This window comes from Salvelinus alpinus, chromosome 18 (genome assembly GCF_045679555.1).
Source record: "Salvelinus alpinus chromosome 18, SLU_Salpinus.1, whole genome shotgun sequence".
Classification (NCBI taxonomy): domain Eukaryota; kingdom Metazoa; phylum Chordata; class Actinopteri; order Salmoniformes; family Salmonidae; genus Salvelinus; species Salvelinus alpinus.
In genome coordinates this window covers 30490655-30512254 of record NC_092103.1, presented here as the reverse complement: position 1 = coordinate 30512254, position 21600 = coordinate 30490655, and the positions used below count along the sequence as shown (strand labels likewise).

The 21600-nt window shown below is 42.1% G+C and overlaps 1 pseudogene; it reads right to left on the bottom strand.

Annotated features, from left to right (window-relative positions):
* Positions 1–21600, bottom strand: part of LOC139543436 (tubulin polyglutamylase TTLL11-like) — a 48553-nt pseudogene that overhangs the window by 8667 nt on the left and 18286 nt on the right.

The following is a 21600-nucleotide window of genomic DNA, read 5'->3' as shown; positions in this document are numbered from 1 at the left end:
AGTTGCTAATTCGACAGAAGAAATGGACATTCTAAAACAAAACAACAATTTATTCTGGAACTAGGACTCCTTGCACTACATTCTGATGGAAGATCATCAAAGGTAAGAGAATATTTATGATGTTATTTCGTATTTTTGTGGTTTATGTTGGCTCCAACAAGGCGGAGAATTGTTGGGCGCTGTCTCACAATATTGCATGCTGTACGTTGTACTAAAGTTATTTTGTTTTTATCTAACACAGCGGTTGCATTAAGAACCAGTGTATCTTTCATTTGCTGTACAACATGTATTTTTTAGTAAAGTTTATGATGAGTTTTTTGGTTAGATTACGTGACTGTCCAAAATTTCTCCGGACAATTTGGTGCATTATGGCTACGTATTCACAATGTAAAACCACGATTTGTACCTCTAAATATGCACATTTTCGAACAAAACATAAATGTATTGTATAACATGATGGTATAAGACTGTCATCTGATGAAGTTGTTCAAAGGTTAGTGATTAATTTTATCTCTATTTGTGGGTTTTGTGAAAGCTATGTTGGCGGTGAATAAATGGCGTTGTGTGTTTGGCTATTGTGGTGAGCTAATATAAATATATATTGTGTTTTCGCTGTAAAACATTTTAAAAATCGGAAATGATGGCTGGATTCACAAGATGTTTATCTTTCATTTGCTGTATTGGACTTGTGATTTCATGAAATTATATTATATGATATCCCTGTGGCGCTAGGCTAAGCTATGCTAGTCAGCTTTTTTGATGAGGAGGATCCCGGATCCGGGAGGGAGAAGCGGTAGATTAAGCCATTTTGCCACAATTTTGGAAGTATGCTTGGGGTCATTGTCCATTTGGAAGACCCATTTGCGACCAAGCTTTAACATCCTGACTGATGTCTTGAGATGTTGCTTCATAATTGTCCTACCTCATGGTGCCATCTATTTTGTGAAGTGCACCAGTCCCTCCTGCAGCAAAGCAAGCTGCCACCCCCGTGCTTCACGGTTGGGATGGTGTTCTTCGGCTTGCAAGCATCCCCCTTTCCCTCCAAACATAATGATGGTCATTATGGCCAAACAGTTCTATTTTTGTTTCATCAGACCAGAGGACATTTCTCCAAAAGGTATGATCTTTGTCCCCATGTGCAGTTGCAAACCATAGTCTGGCTTTTTTATGGCTGTTTTGGAGCAGTGGCTTCTTTCTTGCTGAGCGGCCTTTCAGGTTAGGTCGATATAGGACTCGTTTTACTGTGGATATAGATACTTTTGTACCTGTTTCCTCCAGCATCTTCACAAGGTTCTTCGCTGTTGTTCTGGGATTGATTTGCACTTTTTGCACCAAAGTATGTTAATCTCTAGGAGACAGAACGCGTCTCCTTCCTGAGCGGTATGACGGCTGCGTGGTCCCATGGTGTTTATACTTGCGTACTATTGTTTGTACAGATGAACGTGGTACCTTCAGGCTTTTGGAAATTGCTCCCAAGGATGAACCAGATTTTTTTTGATTTTCCCATGATGTCAAGCAAAGTGACTGAGTTTGAAGGTAGGCCTTGAAATACATCCACAGGTACACCTCCAATTGACTCAAATGATGTCAATTAGCCTATCAGAAGCTTCTAAAGTCATGACATAATTTTCTGGAATTTTCCAAGCTGTTTAAAGGCACAGTCAACTTAGTATATGTAAACTTCTGACCCACTGGAATTGTGATACAGTGAATTATAAGTGAAATAATCTGTCTGTAAACAATTGTTGGAAAATTACTTGTGTCATGCACAAAGTAGATGTCCTAACCGACTTGCCAAAACTATAGTTTGTGAACAAGAAGTTTGTGGAGTGGTTGAGTGGAGTGGAGTGGTTGAGTTTTAATGACTCCAACCTAAGTTTATGTAAACTTCCGACTTCAACTGTAGCTCTCTCAGCAGTGTGGTTTAACTTGCTGTAGGCTGTATCTTTATTTCTATCCTATATAATGGCTGAATGTGCTGAGGTAGGCTTGTAAACATAAACTCAAAGCCAATCTGGAAAACCAGTCACAAACACAAATGACAACAGAACAGAGCAGAGTAGAGCACGAATTTCCACAAACAAAACACTATTTTCTGAGGTGCCATTTAAGCTTAAAAAGCAATCTCCAAGCCTCTCTCCTCTCTCACTCTTTCTCTCCTCTCTCCCTGCATATAACCTCACCTTCATCTTGACAGGATATTGAATTCTACAGCAGCAAAGTGTAAAAAACTGGCCAATTGTTAAAAACAAAAAGAACAAATTGCTGTTCTCCTCCTTCAGTTGAAGTGGAACAATCACTCACCTGTATTCCATCAGAGGAGTGGAACAGATCACTCACCTGTATTCCATCAGAGGAGTGGAACAGATCACTCACCTGTATTCCATCAGAGGAGTGGAACAATCACTCACCTGTATTCCATCAGAGGAGTGGAACAATCACTCACCTGTATTCCATCAGAGGAGTGGAACAATCACTCACCTGTATTCCATCAGAGGAGTGGAACAATCACTCACCTGTATTCCATCAGAGGAGTGGAACAATCACTCACCTGTATTCCATCAGAGGAGTGGAACAATCACTCACCTGTATTCCATCAGAGGAGTGGAACAGATCTCACCTGTATTCCATCAGAGGAGTGGAACAGATCTCACCTGTATTCCATCAGAGGAGTGGAACAGATCTCACCTGTATTCCATCAGAGGAGTGGAACAGATCTCACCTGTATTCCATCAGAGGAGTGGAACAGATCTCACACTAATACAAGCTGTGTTACAACTTTGAAAGAAGGAAGTTAAGAAAGACAGAGAGGTAGGTTGTTCAGTGCTAGCTCTGCAAGGTAATTAGGAGTTTGGGGGTGCCCTGGTTAAGACCTAAGAGAGGGTTAATGCATTCACACATGCTGGAAGAAGAGAGGACACTCAAACTCTCAAACTCACAAAAACACACACACACACACCCCTCCCTCAGGCTCTGTGGGCTACCCTATCTGAGCCATTCATAACCACACACCCCTCCCTCAGGCTCTGTGGGCTACCCTATCTGAGCCATTCATAACCACACACTCCTCCCTCAGGCTCTGTGGGCTACCCTATCTGAGCCATTCATAACCACACACCCCTCCCTCAGGCTCTTTGGCCTACCCTATCTGAGCCATTCATAACCACACACTCCTCCCTCAGGCTCTGTGGGCTACCCTATCTGAGCCATTCATAACCACACACCCCTCCCTCAGGCTCCTTGGCCTACCCTATCTGAGCCATTCATAACCACACACCCCTCCCTCAGGCTCTTTGGCCTACCCTATCTGAGCCATTCATAACCACACACCCCTCCCTCAGGCTCTTTGGCCTACCCTATCTGAGCCATTCATAACCACACACCCCTCCCTCAGGCTCTTTGGCCTACCCTATCTGAGCCATTCATAACCACACACCCCTCCCTCAGGCTCTTTGGCCTACCCTATCTGAGCCATTCATAACTACTCAGATAGCGCTGGCTGTGGAGAGGACTTAGTAGTGTTGAGCAGAGCTGTAGATTGGAGAATGATTAGTGTTTAGCTCTGAATGGCCTGCTGCTGTTCAGGAGAACAGATAGCACTTGACATTGGGAGAAGGAGGGAGAGGGGGGAGAGAGAGGGGGGGAAGGGTAGAAGAAGAAAGGTAGAGAGAGAGAGAGAGAGAGAGAGAGAGAGAGAGAGAGAGAGAGAGAGAGAGAGAGAGAGAGAGAGAGAGAGAGAGAGAGAGAGAGAGAGAGAGAGAGAGAGAGAGAGAGAGAGAGAGAGAGAGTGAGAGAGGGACAGACAAGACACCTCATTCCTATGTTCCCACAGACTAACTCAGATTAACTGTCATGTTTTAATGTCAGACTCAGTTTGAACCCTTTCTGTTTCAAGACAGTTCTCTAGGAATATCTTTCTATTTGAACTTTACACGTTCCATACTTTGATGAATGACAGAAGGCAGAGACAGTAGAGAAAAACATATATTCTGTCCCTGTGAGCTTACGAATGCTGCAGAAAACAACATGACCAATTCGCCCTCTACAACCTCTCTCATACACAAATCCTTTATCCACGCAACATCACACTCAACAGCCCACTGCTGTACCAACAGGCTCGTTGGGGCTTTATTTTCTAGAGGCTCTACAAAACAACTCAATCTGACACGGGCAGAACCGCACCAAATAAATACCAAACAATGACTTTTTGAGTAGTGACCTATTCCATCTCTCTCCACATGCACTAGTGATCTCCACTTTGGAGCTGTGAGGTTAGCATTTAAATGTGGGTAATCTTTGAGAGAAATTAAAATATATTCCTTGCCAAAAGAAAAAGTGTTGTCTGACTTTATTTCTACAAATTGGAGAGTAGATTGACCCTGTATGATTATGTGAGGGTGGTGATAAGAGGATTATAACAGGGTGATAACAGGATGATAACAGGGTGGTAACAGGATGATAACAGGGTGGTAACTGAGTGGAAACAGGGTGATAACAAGATGAAAACAGGGTGATAACAGGCTGGTATCAGGGTGGTAACTGGGTGATAACAGGATGATGATAACATGGTAATAACAGGATGATAACAGGGTGCTGATAAGAGGGTGATAACAGGATGATAACAGGGTTACAATATGGGGATGATAACAGGATGGTAACAGGGCGATAAGAGGCTGATAACAGGGTGATAACAGTGTGATAACAGGTTGATTATAAGATGGTGATAAACAGGTTTTGATGATAACAGGGTGATGATAACAGAGTGATAACATGGTGATGATAACTGGGTGATGATAACACAGTGATAACAGGATCATAACAGGGTGATAACAAGGTGATAAAAGGATGATAACAGGGTGACAGCAGGATGATAAAAGGGTGGAGGTGAGAGAAAGAGTGCACAAGAAGATGAGAGAGAGAGATGTCTGTCCATTGGCAGGGATGACCAATAAAACCTCAGAGAGCTTAGCAACTGCTAATCAGTGAGTGAATGTCTTAGTTCCCAAACTTAGAGGAACAACCTCATTCCCACCCTCCATCCATCTAATATCCTGTCACCCACCCCATCTCTCGCTTCATCCTCTCCTCTAACCTTGCTGTGGTGGTAGCAGAGTGGCCACATAAAGCTTTAAAGCTGCAATTAGCAGTAGCAACAATAACCAAGTTTTCTTCCCACTCCTGTTTTGGTAAAAAGATAAAAGGATGGGGCTGGAGAAATGTAACCACTCCTAAATGCATAGACATAGCTATGGATGTAAGGACTGACCATCCATGATATCAAAATTGTAGTTTTAACCATGTTTTGATGCTATATAGTTTGTTTACATTTACTTTATTGACAAACATTGGAGTAAAACAAGTTTATATTTTGGGTTATTATGGGTACAACAGTTGAACTAAACTCATGGGGCATTTCTAAGTTATATTCTTCAATAATCAATGCGGACATACAGTACCAGTCAAAAGTTTGGACAAGGCACACCTGTTAATTGAAATTCCAGGTGACTACCTCATGAAGCTAGTTGAGAGAATGCCAAAAGTGTGCAAAGCTGTCATCAAGGCAAAGGATGGCTACTTTGAAGAATCTAAAATATAAGATATATTTTGATTGGTTTAACGCTGTTTTGATTACTACATGATTCCATATCTAATCAAAATCAAATCAAATTTGATTGGTCACTTGCACGTGTTTAGCAGATATTATTGTGGGTGTAGTGAAATGCTTGTGCTTCTAGTTCCAACAGTGCAGCAATATCTAACAATTTCACAACATATACCCAATACACACACACACAATCTAAGTAAAGGAATGAAATTAAGAATATATAAATATGTGGATGAGCAATGTTAAAGCGGCATACAGTTGTGGCCAAAAGTTTTGAGAATGACACAAATATTAATTTCCACAAAGTTTGCTGCTTCAGTGTCTTTAGATATTTTTGTCAGATGTTACTATGGAATACTGAAGTATAATTACAAGCATTTCATAAGTGTCAAAGGCTTTTATTGACAATTACATGAAGTTGATGCAAAGAGTCAATATTTGCAGTGTTAACCCTTCTTTTTCAAAACCTCTGCAATCCGCCATGGCATGCTGTCAATTAACTTCTGAGCCACATCCTGACTGATGGCAGCCCATTCTTGCATAATCAATGCTTGGAGTTTGTCAGAATTTGTGGGTTTTTGTTTTGTCCACCCGCCTCTTGAGGATTGACCACAAGTTCTCAATGGGATTAAGGTCTGGGGAGTTTCCTGGCCATGGATCCAAATATCGATGTTTTGTTCACCGAGCCACTTAGTTATCACTTTTGACTTATGGCAAGGTGCTCCATCATGCTGGAAAAGGCATTGTTCATCACCAAACTGTTCCTGGATGGTTGGGAGAAGTTGCTCTCGGAGGATGTGTTGGTACCATTCTTTATTCATAGCTGTGTTCTTAGGCAAAATTGTGAGTGAGCCCACTCCCTTGGCTGAGAAGCAACCCCACACATGAATGGTCTCAGGGTGCTTTGCTGTTGGCATGACACAGGACTGATGGTAGCGCTCACCTTGTCTTCTCCGGACAAGCTTTTTTCCGGATGCCCCAAACTATCGGAAAGGGGATTCATCAGAGAAAATGACTTTACCCCAGTCCTCAGCAGTCCAATCCCTGTACCTTTTGCAGAATATCAGTCTGTTCCTGATGTTTTTCCTAGAGAGAAGTGGGTTCTTTGCTGCCCTTCTTGACACCAGGCCATCCTCCAAAAGTCTTCGCCTCACTGTGCGTGCAGATGCACTCACACCTGCCTGCTGCCATTCCAGAGCAAGCTCTGTACTGGTGGTGCCCCGATACCGCAGCTGAATCAACTTTAGGAGACGGTCCTGGCGCTTGCTGGACTTTCTTGGGCGGCCTGAAGCCTTCTTCACAACAATTGAACCGCTCTCCTTGAAGTTCTTGATGATCCGATAAATGGTTGATTTAGGAGCAATCTTACTGGCAGCAATATCCTTGCCTGTGAAGCCCTTTTTGTGCAAAGCAATGATGACGGCACGTGTTTCCTTGCAGGTAACCATGTTTGACAGAGGAAGAACAATGATTCCAAGCACCACCCTCCTTTTGAAGCTTCCAGTCTGTTATTCAAACTCAATCCGCATGACAGAGTGATCTCCAGCCTTGTCCTCGTCAACACTCACACCTGTGTTAACGAGAGAATCACTGACATGATGTCAGCTGGTCCTTTTGTGGCAGGGCTGAAATGCAGTGGAAATGTTTTGGGGGGATTCAGTTAATTTGCATGGCAAAGAGGGACTTTGCAATTAATTGCAATTCATCTGATCACTCTTCATAACATTCTGGAGTATATGCTAATTGCCATCATACAAACTGAGGCAGCAGACTTTGTGAAAATTAATATTTGTGTCATTCTCAAAACTTTTGGTCATGACTGTAGACTAAGATGCAGTAAAATAGTGTAGAATACAGTATATACATATGAGATGAGTAATGCAAGATATGAAACATTATTAAAGTGACATTATTAAAGTGACTAGTGTTCCATTTATTAAAGTGGCCAATAATTAAAGTCTGTGTATATAGGCAGCATCCTCACTGTGCTAATGATGGCTATTTAACAGTCTGATGGCCTTGAGATAGAAGCTGTTTTTCAGTCTCTCGGTTCCTGCTTTGATGCACCTGTACTGACCTCGCCTTCTGGATGATAGCGAGGTGAACAGGCAGTGGCTCGGGTGGTTGTTGTCCTTGATGATCTTTTTGGCCTTCCTGTGACATTGGGTGCTGTAGGTGTCCTGGAGGCCAGGTAGTTTGCCCCCGGTGATGCGTTGTGCAGATCACACCACCCTCTGGAGAGCCTTACGGTTGTGGGCGGTGCAGTTGCCGTACCAGGCGGTGATACAGCCAGACAGGATGCTCTCAATTGTGCATCTGTAAAAGTTTGTGAGGGTTTTAGGTGACAAGCCAAATTTCTTCAGCCTCCTAAGGTTGAAGAGGTACTGATGCGCCTTCTTCACCACACTGTCTGTGTGGGTGGACCATTTCAGTTTGTCAGTGATGTGTACGCCGAGGAACTTAAAACCTTCCACCTTCTCCACACTGCTGTCCCGTCGACATGGATAGGGGGGTGCTCCCTCTGCTGTTTCCTGAAGTCCATGATCATCTCATCTCCATATGTGTTATTTCATAGTTTTGATGTCTTCACTATTATTCTACAATGTAAAAAATAGTAAAAAATAAAGAAAACCCCTTGAATGAGTAGGTGTGTCCAAACCTTTGACTGGTACTTTATATCATTAATTTCATTAATTTATAACAAAATGAATGGATATAGCAACTGCTGATTGCCCCTTTAAACCTACTGTCACACTGAAGAAGGGCTTAACCAGCAGTTAGCGTTTAAAAAATACTGCCTGCCAAGCCAAGTGGAACTAGCCAAGGAGCTAAAACAATCTATATTCCACTTTCTGCTTTCTCACAGCAACTTAGTGAATCATCTCCCTCCAGCAACCAACCTGAATACAGAGGAGTAAGTAGCATTGATCAACGATAAACAATTTGGTTGTTGTTTACTAAAGCGTGCAGCTGACTGATTCTCTTCTTGCCTAAACTGAAGCCTTCACTGAGTGGGGAAAGAGATTCAGGAGGAGAGAAGTCATTGAATCCTGATCAGAAGATTTTTCCTGTACTGCTGCTGCTGGAGCTGCCACATTCCATTAAAGTTGAATCGGAGTGATGAGGATAGGAGTGTTGGGGATAGGAGTGTTGGGGATAGGAGTGTTGGGGATAGGAGTGATGGGGATAGGAGTGTTGGGGATAGGAGTGTTGGGGATAGGAGTGTTGGGGATAGGAGTGTTGGGGATAGGAGTGTTGGGGATAGGAGTGATGAGGATAGGAGTGTTGGGGATAGGAGTGATGAGGATAGGAGTGTTGGGGATAGGAGTGTTGGGGATAGGAGTGTTGGGGATAGGAGTGATGAGGATAGGAGTGTTGGGGATAGGAGTGTTGGGGATAGGAGTGTTGGGGATAGGAGTGTTGAGGATAGGAGTGTTGGGGATAGGAGTGTTGGGGATAGGAGTGTTGGGGATAGGAGTGTTGAGGATAGGAGTGTTGAGGATAGGAATGATGAGGATAGCAGAAATGAGGATAGGAGGGATGAGGATAGGAGTGTTGAGGATAGGAGTGTTGAGGATAGGAGTGATGATGCAGGATAGTGTGAATGAGTCACTCTAGGCATCTAGGTTTGGCTTGATGAAAGATAGCCTTCCTGTCACGCCCTGACCTTAGAGATCCTTATTATTCTCTATGTTTGGTTAGGTCAGGGTGTGACTCGGGTGGGAAAGTCTATGTTTTCTATTTCTTTGTTTTTGGCCGAGTGTGGTTCCCAATCAGAGGCAGCTGTCTATCGTTGTCTCTGATTGGGGATCATATACAAGTTGTCATTTTCCTTTTGAGTTTGGTGGGATCTTGTTTTCTGTTTAGTGTTTGTGCCTGACAGAACTGTTCGTTTTCGTTTTTTGTCTTTGTTATTTTGTTTTGGTGTCATCAATAAAAAGACGATGTACGCCTACCACGCTGCGTCTTGGTCCACTCTTCATTCTACAAACGAGAGCCGTTACACTTCCTTACTATGTATCTTCTGCCAGTTGGCTCAACCTCACCTTTTCCAGGCGCTTTACTTAAAGATACAAGGCTCCTGTCTCCCAGCTCCACAAAGATGGTACTTCTGACCATCAGCGTGCAGTTAGTTTCCCTTTCTCCATAAATATGGAAGCAGAGTGAATGACATCTGAATCTTTAATAGGATCAATCAGCACCGTAATGTCACAACAAGAACACTATAGAAGATCCAATCAGAACCACCAGAGCAAAGACACAGGAAATGCTACAAATGCTCCTCGAAATTAGGGGAATGACCAGAAAATTTTTTTCACGTTCAGTTTGTGAAGGGGGCATTAGACTCAGATAAATCTTCCTGTGGGTTGAGATGAGAGGAGGAATGTGTGTGTGAGGTAATGTCCGTGTTCCATTCTCCACCCCACACACACACACACACACACAGATAAATCACCCCCGCCGACGGCACAGGACACGCGACACACACCGTAGCTTCCCGCGACATACACCTCAGCTCAGCGTAGCTCAGTAGAACACTTCAGCTCAGCGTAACAGTCTGTGCTGAAGGATTAATGGTGTAGGTGAGAGTACTGCATGTCTGAGTGTGTCAGTGATACCATCAAACCTATCTATTCTACCTCTCTGTGTCTGTGGGTCGTGCAGTCATTATTCCTCCTAGCTGTCTCTCTCTCACTCCCTTCTGTCAAACCTCACCACCGTCTTTCCTTCTCTCTCTTTCCATTTTCTATATTGCCTCTATATTTTGTTTGCAACTGTCCCTTTATTCCTCTCTCCTTCCATCTCGGACACAGACATCCTTATTCATAAGAGACTTAGATCTGTGTCTACTCTACCTCAATAACTACCTGCTACCTTTCTACATCCTATCCTACTACCTCCTACCTATCTACATTCACAGTGTCACCAGCAAAGCACCCCCCAGGTGTTATTTCATAGTTTGGATATCTTCACTATTATTCTACAATGTAGAAAATAGTAAAAAATAAAGAAAAACCCTGGAATGAGTAGGTGTGTCCAAACTTTTGACTGGTACTGTACCTGTACCATATGCTGATGCGTGAACAATGTCTTAGTTCCCCAAACGACGGTGGAACAGTTTGTTTTCCCTGAGTTAAAAGAGTTCCTGATCAGGGTTTTAAACGCATTCTGGAACAGTAACTGTGGCTAATGAGAGGTAGGATGAGAGTGCAGTTGTTTCTCATTAATACCCAGCCAGAACAAGGAAGATGAAAACATCAGAAGTGGAGCCATTCCAGTCCCAGTAAAACTAGGGCAAACTGCAGAGATGTTAGAGTTGTTATGGCTTTGCTGCTAACATTGTTATTGCCTGTTCTGTTGCGAGCCCCTGGGAGAGTAGAGAAGCAGAGAGTTGTGAGCTGTAGAGAGACCAGTACTAGCAACTATGGGTGGATGGAAGTAAGATCTAGGCTCGTATTCACAAAGCGTCTCAGAGATCAGTTTTGCCTTTTAGATCATAATGAATAATATTATTAATTAGTGCTGCTGATCCAGTTTCTGCTGTTCTGCCTGCAGCTATGGAACCCTGACCTGTTCACCGGACGTTCTATCTTGTTCTGGACACGCTGTTTCGACCCACCCCCATGTTCGGCTATGAAAAGCCAACTGACATTTACTCCTGAGGTGCTGACCTCTTGCACCCTCTACAACCACTGTGATTATTATTTCGACCCTGCTGGTCATCTATGAAATTTGAACATTTTGAAGAACAATCGGGCCTTAATGGCCATGTACTTATATTCTCCACCCGGCACAGCCAGAAGAGGACTGGCCACCCCTCAGAGCCTAGTTCCTCTCTAGGTTTCTTCCTAAGTTCCTGCCTTTCTAGGGAGTTTTTCCTAGCCACCATGCTTCTACTTCTGCATTGCTTGCTGTTTGGGGTTTTAGGCTGGGTTTCTGTACAGCACGTTGTGACATCTGCTGATGTAAAAAGGGCTTTATGAATACCTACTCTGAGACGCTTTGCGGATACAGGCCCTGGCCTCAGAACCACCTTCAGGGTGGGTTTGACACAGAGATGTGACCTCCCATGTTGCATTAGTTTGCTTATTTGTTCCCTTGATGGTTCCAGAATCAAAACGTCTCGCGTCCATTTTTACGCTTCATTTATTTAAATGATGCAGATCATTACTGGAAATCAGACGTGTTTGGCTACTGTGGAGGATAGGGACAGGAAAGGAGGGGTGAGGAGGGGGAGGAAGGGGGGGGAGAGCTTGTCAGCGAGGCTAGTTTAGTGTTTATCAGATGAAGCCATTATCAGAGAGTTTTGGGCTGGCTGTTGCCATAGCTGCCGGCTGTTGACATAACCATTGTTTCTTAATGATGGGTTTTTGTTCAATAGGCATAGAGTTGATCAACATACACACAGTAACTCATAAAGAAGAAGATATGATTAATGTCTTCTCATTTTGTCGCTGTATCACTTGGCACTGCACTGATTGTGTTTTTTAGCTAAATCTAATCTAATGGCTAAATGAATAAGCATTAGCGCTAGCTAGCTGAGGATAATTAGTTATAATTTCCCCCTACAGGCAATCATCAGACTAAGTCACACTGTGTCTGCACAGCTAACAAACATCTTCACGCAATTCTCTGCCTGGCCAGCTGACAAAAAAACACAAAACATTTAGCTCCTGAATGATGGTAAGCAGGGGGAGTGTGTGTTCAAACAATCAGTTGTTGTGTCACTTTCTACTACTGATACACTGTAGACTGATACACTGCAGACTGATACACTGCAGACTGATGCACTGCAGACTGATGCACTGCAGACTGATGCACTGCAGACTGATGCACTGCAGACTGATACACTGCAGACTGATGCACTGCAGACTGATACACTGCAGACTGATACACTGCAGACTGATACACTGCAGACTGATGCACTGCAGACTGATGCACTGCAGACTGATACACTGCAGACTGATACACTGCAGACTGATACACTGCAATGCAGACTACTGATACTTTTTGGACTTAAAAAAAACTCAATACACATGTAATTTGATCTAGCCTAGCCATCAGTGAATCTGAAGAAAACAAACAGGTGGGCAAATAAAGGCAAACACGATGACAGTAGAATCCCAATGCCAACCGCTTGCCAACTAAATCAAGCCCCTAAAAGGCCACAAAACAGCTGAATCCACAGCTGTCCCTGTAGCAGTAACGCATGAGCACATATACAGATATAGGATCTTAATTTGAGGAAAATAATCCTGCAGCAACAGGAAATGATCATTATTATGTGGATTATAATGAATGGACATTTTTATAGGTGTTGATACATTTTTTGTTATGGCAAATCAAGTATGACATTTCATAATGACAAAAAGTTTTATAAAGTTTAAAACTCAAATACAATACAAGTTTGCATTTCCTGCTCTGCAGGAACATTCTCAGCAGAAAAACAGAGATCAAATTAAGATCCTACATCTGTAGGCTACAATCTCTATGGCAGTAGCTATGACACTTAGTTCAGCCTTAACGGGGAACCAATGATACACAGTAGAGGAAAAGGCTCTGGAAATCCCTCAAACGGTTGAATGGCATAGACAGGAAAGTACAAAATAGTCCCATTATTCTGTCCATTTTCAGTTATGGTAACATAAGAGAGAGTTTAGTGATGATCTGGTGCTTCTGTCCCCAACCAAGAAGGGCTTACAGCAGCACCTAGATCTTCTGCACAGAATCTGTCAGACTGTCACGATCGTCGTATGGTGAAAGAGAGGAGGACCAAGGCGCAGCGTGATAGCAATACATCTTCTTTATTTGAAGACGAAGACAAAACGAAACGAACACTTTACACACTAAACAAAACAACAAACCGACGACCGTGGAGCTATACAAACAATAAGTGCAGACACAAGCAACTTACACATAGACATAGACAATCACCCACAAACTACCTAATGACTATGGCTGCCTAAATATGGCTCCCAATCAGAGACAACGATAGACAGCTGTCTCTAATTGAGAACCAATCTAGGCAACCATAGACATACATACACCTAGACTAAACACTGCCCCATAAACATACAAAACCCCTAGACAATACAAAACACATACATCCCCCATGTCACACCCTGGCCTAACTAAAATAATAAAGAAAACAAAGATAACTAAGGCCAGGGCGTGACACAGACCTGTGCCCTGACAGTAAATCTCAGTAAGACAAAAATAAATACAAATTCCTTCTAGACACTGTTGCCCTAGAGCAAACAAAAAACTATACATACCTCAGCCTAAACATCAGCGCCACAGGTAACTTCCACAAAGCTGTGAATGATCTGAGAAACAAGGCAAGAAGGGCCTTCTATGTCATCAAAAGGAACATAAAATTTGACATACCAATTAGGATCTGGCTTAAAATACTTGAATAATTTATAGAACCCATTGCCCTTTATGGTTGTGAAGTCTGGGGTCCGCTCACCATCCAAGAATTCACAAAATGGGACAAAAACCAGATTAAGAATCTGCATGCAGAATTTAACAAAAATATCCTCTGTGCACAACGTAAAACACCAAATAATGCATGCAGAGCAGATTTAGGCCGATATCCGCTAATTATCAAAATCCAGAAAAGAGCCATTCAATTCTACAACCACCTAAAAAGAAGCGATTCCCAAACCTTCCATAACAAAGCCATCACCTATCACTCTGTACCTCCTGGACTCTGACCTGGTTTTGATATTTTGCCTGTCAACGACCATTCTCTTGCCTACCCTTTGGATTATAATAAATATCAGAGACTGAAAACATCTGCCTCCCGTGTCTGCATCTGGGTCTCGCCTTGTGCCCTTATAGCCGTAGGCAGACATGGCTCTCAAGAGAAGACAGGCTATGTGCACACTGCCCACAAAATGAGGTGTGAACTGAGCTGCACTTCCTAACCTCCTGCCAAATGTATGACCATATTAGAGACACATATTTCCCTCAGATTACACAGATCCACAAAGAATTCGAAAACAAACCCAATTTTGATAAACTCCCAAATCTACTGGGTGAAATACCACAGTGTGCAATCACAGCAGCAAGATGTGTGACCTGTTGCAACAAGAAAAGGGCAACCAGTGAAGAACAAATTCCATTGTAAATACAATCCATATTTATGTTTATTTATTTTCCCTTTTTTACTTTAACTATTTGCACATCATTACAACACTGTATATAGACATAATATGACATTTGAAATGTTGTTTACTTCACTTTTGTTAATTATCTACTTCACTTGCTTTGGCAATGTTAACATATGTTTCCCATGCCAATAATGCCCTTAAATGTAATTTAATTGAGAGAGAGAGAGAGAGACTGTGAAAGTTGTTAATTCTGATAATCCAGGGAAAGAAAGGGAGAGAGAGAGAGAGAGAGAGAGAGAGAGAGAGAGAGAGAGAGAGAGAGAGAGAGAGAGAGAGAGAGAGAGAGAGAGAGAGAGAGAGAGAGAGAGAGAGAGAGAGAGAGAGAGAGAGAGAGTGTATGTGGTCACCGCACAACAGGGGCGGTAGAAACAGAGATGCAGTTTCTCCTTTACTGTGATAAATATTCCTCACCAAGAGATTCATTATTCACAGAAATGACTACATTTATTCCACATTTTAACTTATTAAACCCAGAGGATACACAAAAAATACTCACAGGTGAAGGAACAATGGCTCCTCTTGCAGCTAAATATGTATTTGCCTGCCATAGCCTGAGGGACATTGAATAATAACATCTGCATAGTAAACAGTAACTTAGTTATAATTAGAATAATTGTTATTACTATTATTATTGTTGTGATTATCATTCCAAATAGCAGTGGTATGGGTAGTAGGGGTGATGGTAGTGATAGCAGTTTAGTGATGGTGGTGGTAGTAGTAATAATGATGGTAGTGATAGCAATTTAGTGATGGTGGTGGTAGTAGTAATAATGATGGTAGTGATAGCAGTTTAGTGATGGTAGTAGTAGTAGTAATAATAATGATGGTAGTGATAGCAGTTTAGTGATGGTGGTGGTAGTAGTAGTAATGATGATGGTAGTGATAGCAGTTTAGTGATGGTAGTGGTGGTAGTAGTAGTAATGATGGTAGTGATAGCAATTTAGTGATGGTGGTGGTAGTAGTAGTAATGATGGTAGTGATAGCAGTTTAGTGATGGTGGTGGTGGTAGTAATAATGATGATGGTAGTGATAGCAGTTTAGTGATGGTGGTGGTAGTAGTAGTAATGATGATGGTAGTGATAGCAGTTTAGTGATGGTGGTGGTAGTAGTAATAATGATGTTAGTGATAACAGCTAAGTGATGGTGGTGGTGGTAGTAATGATGATGGTAGTGATAGCAGTTTAGTGATGCTGATGGTTGTGGTGGTAGTAATGATGATGGTAGTGATAGCAGTGTAGTGATGGTGGTGGTGGTAGTAGTAGTAATGATGGTAGTGATAGCAGTTTAGTGATGGTGGAGGTAGTAGTAGTAGTAATGATGATGGTAGTGATAGCGGTTTAGTGATGGTGGTGGTAGTAGTAGTAATGATGATGGTAGTGATAGCAGTTTAGTGATGGTGGTGGTAGTAGTAGTAATGATGATGGTAGTGATAGCAGTTTAGTGATGGTGGTAGTAGTAATGATGATGGTAGTGATAGCAGTTTAGTGATGGTTGTAGTATTAGTAGTAATGATGATGGTAGTGATAGCAGTGTAGTGATGGTGGTGGTGGTAGTAGTAGTAATGATGGTAGTGATAGCAGTTTAGTGATGGTGGTGGTAGTAGTAGTAATAATGATGATGGTAGTGATAGCAGTTTAGTGATGGTGGTGGTAGTAGTAGTAATGATGATGGTAGTGATAGCAGTTTAGTGATGGTGGTAGTAGTAATGATGATGGTAGTGATAGCAGTTTAGTGATGGTGGTAGTAGTAATGATGATGGTAGTGATAGCAGTTTAGTGATGGTTGTAGTATTAGTAGTAATGATGATGGTAGTGATAGCAGTTTAGTGATGGTGGTAGTAGTAGTAGTAATGATGATGGTAGTGATAGCGGTTTAGTGATGGTGGTGGTAGTAGTAGTAATGATGATGGTAGTGATAGCAGTTTAGTGATGGTGGTAGTAGTAATGATGATGGTAGTGATAGCAGTTTAGTGATGGTTGTAGTATTAGTAGTAATGATTATGGTAGTGATAGCAGTTTAGTGATGGTTGTAGTAGTAGTAGTAATAATGATGGTGGTAGTGATAGCAGTTTAGTGATGGTGGTGGTAGTAGTAGTAATGATGATGGTAGTGATAGCAGTTTAGTGATGGTGGTGGTGGTAGTAGTAATGATGGTAGTGATAGCAGTTTAGTGATGGTTGTAGTATTAGTAGTAATGATGATGGTAGTGATAGCAGTTTAGTGATGGTTGTAGTATTAGTAGTAATAATGATGGTAGTGATAGCAGTTTAGTGATGGTGGAGGTAGTAGTAGTATTGATGATGGTAGTGATAGCAGTTTAGTGATGGTGGTGGTGGTAGTAGTAGTAATGATGGTAGTGATAGCAGTTTAGTGATGGTGGTGGTAGTAGTAGTAATGATGGTAGTGATAGCAGTTTAGTGATGGTGGTGGTGGTAGTAATAATGATGATGGTAGTGATAGCAGTTTAGTGATGGTGATGGTAGTAGTAGTAATAATGATGATGGTAGTGATAGCAGTTTAGTGATTGTGGTGGTAGTAGTAGTAATGATGATGGTAGTGATAGCAGTTTAGTGATGGTTGTAGTATTAGTAGTAATGATGATGGTAGTGATAGCAGTTTAGTGATGGTTGTAGTATTAGTAGTAATGATGATGGTAGTGATAGCAGTTTAGTGATGGTAGTAGTAGTAATGATGATGGTAGTGATAGCAGTTTAGTGATGGTGATGGTAGTAGTAGTAATGATGATGGTAGTTATAACAGTTTAGTGATGGTGATGGTAGTAGTAGTAATGATGATGGTAGTTATAACAGTTTAGTGATGGTGGTAGTAGTAGTAATAACGATGATGGTAGTGATAGCAGTTTAGTGATGGTGATGGTAGTAGTAGTAATAATGATGATGGTAGTGATAGCAGTTTAGTGATGGTGGTGGAAGTAGTAGTAGTAATGATGATGGTAGTGATAGCAGTTTAGTGATGGTGGGGGTAGTAAGTGTAATGATGATGGTAGTGATAGCAGTTTAGTGATGGTGGTAGTAGTAATGATGATGGTAGTTATAGCAGTTTAGTGATGGTTGTAGTATTAGTGGTAATGATGATGGTAGTGATAGCAGTTTAGTGATGGTTGTAGTATTAGTAGTAATGATGATGGTAGTGATAGCAGTTTAGTGATGGTGATGGTGGTAGTAGTAATGATGATGGTAGTGATAGCAGTTTAGTGATGGTGGTGGTAGTAGTAATGATGATGGTAGTGATAGCAGTTTAGTGATGGTGGTGGTAGTAGTAGTAATGCTGATGGTAGTCATAGCAGTTTAGTGATGGTGGTGGTAGTAATGATGATGGTAGTGATAGCAGTTTAGTGATGGTGATGGTGGTAGTAGTAATGATGATGGTAGTGATAGCAGTTTAGTGATGGTGGTAGTAGTAGAGGTAATGATGATGGTAGTGATCGCAGTTTAGTGATGGTGGTGGTAGTAGTAGTAATGATGATGGTAGTGATAGCAGTTTAGTGATGGTGGTGGTAGTAGTAGTAATGATGATGGTAGTGATAGCAGTTTAGTGATGGTGATGGTGGTAGTAGTAATGATGGTGGTAGTGATAGCAGTTTAGTGATGGTGATGGTAGTAGTAGTAATAATGATGATGGTAGTGATAGCAGTTTAGTGATGGTGGTGGTAGTAGTAGTAATGATGATGGTAGTGATAGCAGTTTAGTGATGGTGGAGGTAGTAGTAGTAATGATGATGGTAGTGATAGCAGTTTAGTGATGGTGGTAGTAGTAGAGGTAATGATGATGGTAGTGATAGCAGTTTAGTGATGGTGATGGTAGTAGTAGTAATGATGATGGTAGTGATAGCAGTTTAGTGATGGTGGTGGAAGTAGTAGTAGTAATGATGAATGGTAGTGATAGCAGTTTAGTGATGGTGGTGGTAGTAGTAGTAGTAATGATGATGGTAGTGATAGCAGTTTAGTGATGGTGGTAGTATTAGTAGTAATGATGATGGTAGTTGTAATACTGATGTAATGGTGAAGATGACAGTTAGTTAGTTATATTTTCCATGTTTAGCTTTTTATATTTATTATATTTCTACTGTTGACTGTTACCATTTTATGTTGTTGTTATAATTTATTTCATTTTTTTATTCAAATTCTTTACTACCATTTTATATTATTATTTGTTATTCTTTAATATTTGATTACAATGTATATTGTATACATGTATACATGTTGCTGTAACGGCAGCCTTCCTTCTCTTCGTCTGAAGAGGAGGTGTAGCAGGGATCGGACCAAGACGCAGCGTAGTTGGTGCTCAACATATTTAATAATACGAACTGTGAACACTACAACAATACAAAAATAACAAAATGTGTTATACCACAAACCCCAACACAAAACAAGCCACCTATATATGATTCCCAATCAGAGACAACACAAAACACCTGCCTCTGATTGAGAACCATATTAGGCCAAACATAGAAACAGACAAACTAGACACACAACATAGAATGCCCACCCAGCTCACGTCCTGACCAACACTAAAACAAGCAAAACACACAAGAACTATGGTCAGAACGTGACAGTTGCTTTGGCAATATTGACGCAATGTTTTTCATGCCAATAAAGCAGCTTGAATTTGAATTTGAGAGAGAGAGAGAGAGAGAGAGAGAGAGAGACGGGAGCAATAGAAGAGAAAGCAGAGACAGAAAGAAAGCGAGAGACTGAGAAAGTTATTACTTCTGATAACCCAGGGAAAGAAAGGGAAAGAGAGAGAGAGAGAGAGAGAGAGAGAGAGAGAGAGAGAGAGAGAGAGAGGGACTGTGAAAGTTATTACTTCTGATAACCCAGGGAAAGAAAGGGAGAGAGAGAGAGAGTAAGAGACAGAGAGAGGGAGAGAGAGAGAGAGAGAGAGAGAGAGAGAGAGAGAGAGAGAGAGAGAGAGAGAGAGAGGGATAGATCAAAAGGGAAAACTAGGGGATGAGAGTGATAGAAGTGGCAGAGAAAGTCAGAGAGAGACTGACAGATACAAAAGGGAGCAGAGAAAGACAGAGAGAGACTGACAGATACAGACGGAACAGAGAGAGACAGAGAGAGAGACTGACAGATACAAAGGGAGCAGAGAAAGACAGAGAGAGACTGACAGATACAGACGGAACAGAGAAAGACAGAGAGAGACTGACAGATACAGACGGAACAGAGAAAGACAGAGAGAGACTGACAGATACAGAGGGAGCAGAGAAAGACAGAGAGAGAGACTGACAGATACAGAGGGAGAAGAGAAAGACAGAGAGACTGACAGATACAGACGGAACAGAGAAAGACAGAGAGAGAGACTGACAGATACAAAGGGAGCAGAGAAAGACAGAGAGAGACTGACAGATACAGACGGAACAGAGAAAGACAGAGAGAGACTGACAGATACAGAGGGAGCAGAAAAAGACACAGAGAGAGACTGACAGATACAGAGGGAGTAGAGAAAGACAGAAAAAGACTGACAGATACAGAGGGAGCAGAGAAAGACAGAGAAAGACTGACAGATACAGAGGGAGCAGAGAAAGACCGAGAGAGACTGACAGATACAGAGGGAACAGAGAAAGACAGAGAGACTGACAGATACAGACGGAACAGAGAAAGACAGAGAGAGAGACTGACAGATACAAAGGGAACAGAGAAAGACAGAGAAAGACTGACAGATACAGAGGGAGCAGAGAAAGACAGAGAAAGACAGAGAGAGACTGACAGATACAGAGGGAGAAAGAATATACTGTTTGGTTACAGTAAGTCTCTATGGTATAACGGTTAAGGGTAGGTTAGTGGTGGCCACCCCATGGGCCGTAGAGCGTAGAGCTGCCTGCCACACACACACACACACATACACATACACACACGGCACAGTCTTGTGTGAAATTCCATCACCGCTGGGCTGGAATTTAATGTTTCCCTTTAATAGGCTTATGCCGAGCTGTTAACTGGGGTGTTTTCTAAAGATGGCTGGCCAGAGAGACCAGAGATCAGAGGGAGAGACGGACAGGCTTTCCATATCAGCAATCCCCAGGCCCAGTCCAGAGCCCAGACACACCGGCTGGCTAATACCACCATCACCACACACAAACACAGGATGAACCTTGCCAAGATGGAGGGAGGGAGGGAGAGAGGGAAGGAGAGAAAGAAAGAGAGACAGACTGAAATGACTGTTCGCTGACTCCTTCTATGGTCCTGGGGGTAATGAAGCAGCTTCATGTCCACATCCTGGTTTAACACTAACCCTAACCCAAGCTTCACGTCCACATCCTGGTTTAACACTAACCCTAACCCAAGCTTCACGTCCACATCCTGGTTTAACACTAACCCTAACCCAAGCTTCACGTCCACATCCTGGTTTAACACTAACCTTAACCCAAGCTTCACGTCCACATCCTGGTTTAACACTAACCTTAACCCTAGCTTCATGTCCACCTCCTGGTTTAACACTAACCCTAAACCTAGCTTCATGTCCACATCCTGGTTTAACACTAACCCTAACCTTAGCTTCACGTCCACATCCTGGTTTAACACTAACCTTAACCCTAGCTTCACATCCACATCCTGGTTTAACACTAACCCTAACCCTAGCTTCATGTCCACATCCTGGTTTAACACTAACCCTAACCCTAGCTACATGTCCACATCCTGGTTTAACACTAACCCTAACCCTAGCTTCATTTCCACATCATGGTTTAACACTAACCCTAAACCTAGATACATGTCCACATCCTTGTTTAACACTAACCCTAACCCTAGCTTAATTTCCACATTCTGGTTTAACACTAACCCTAACCCTAGCTTCAT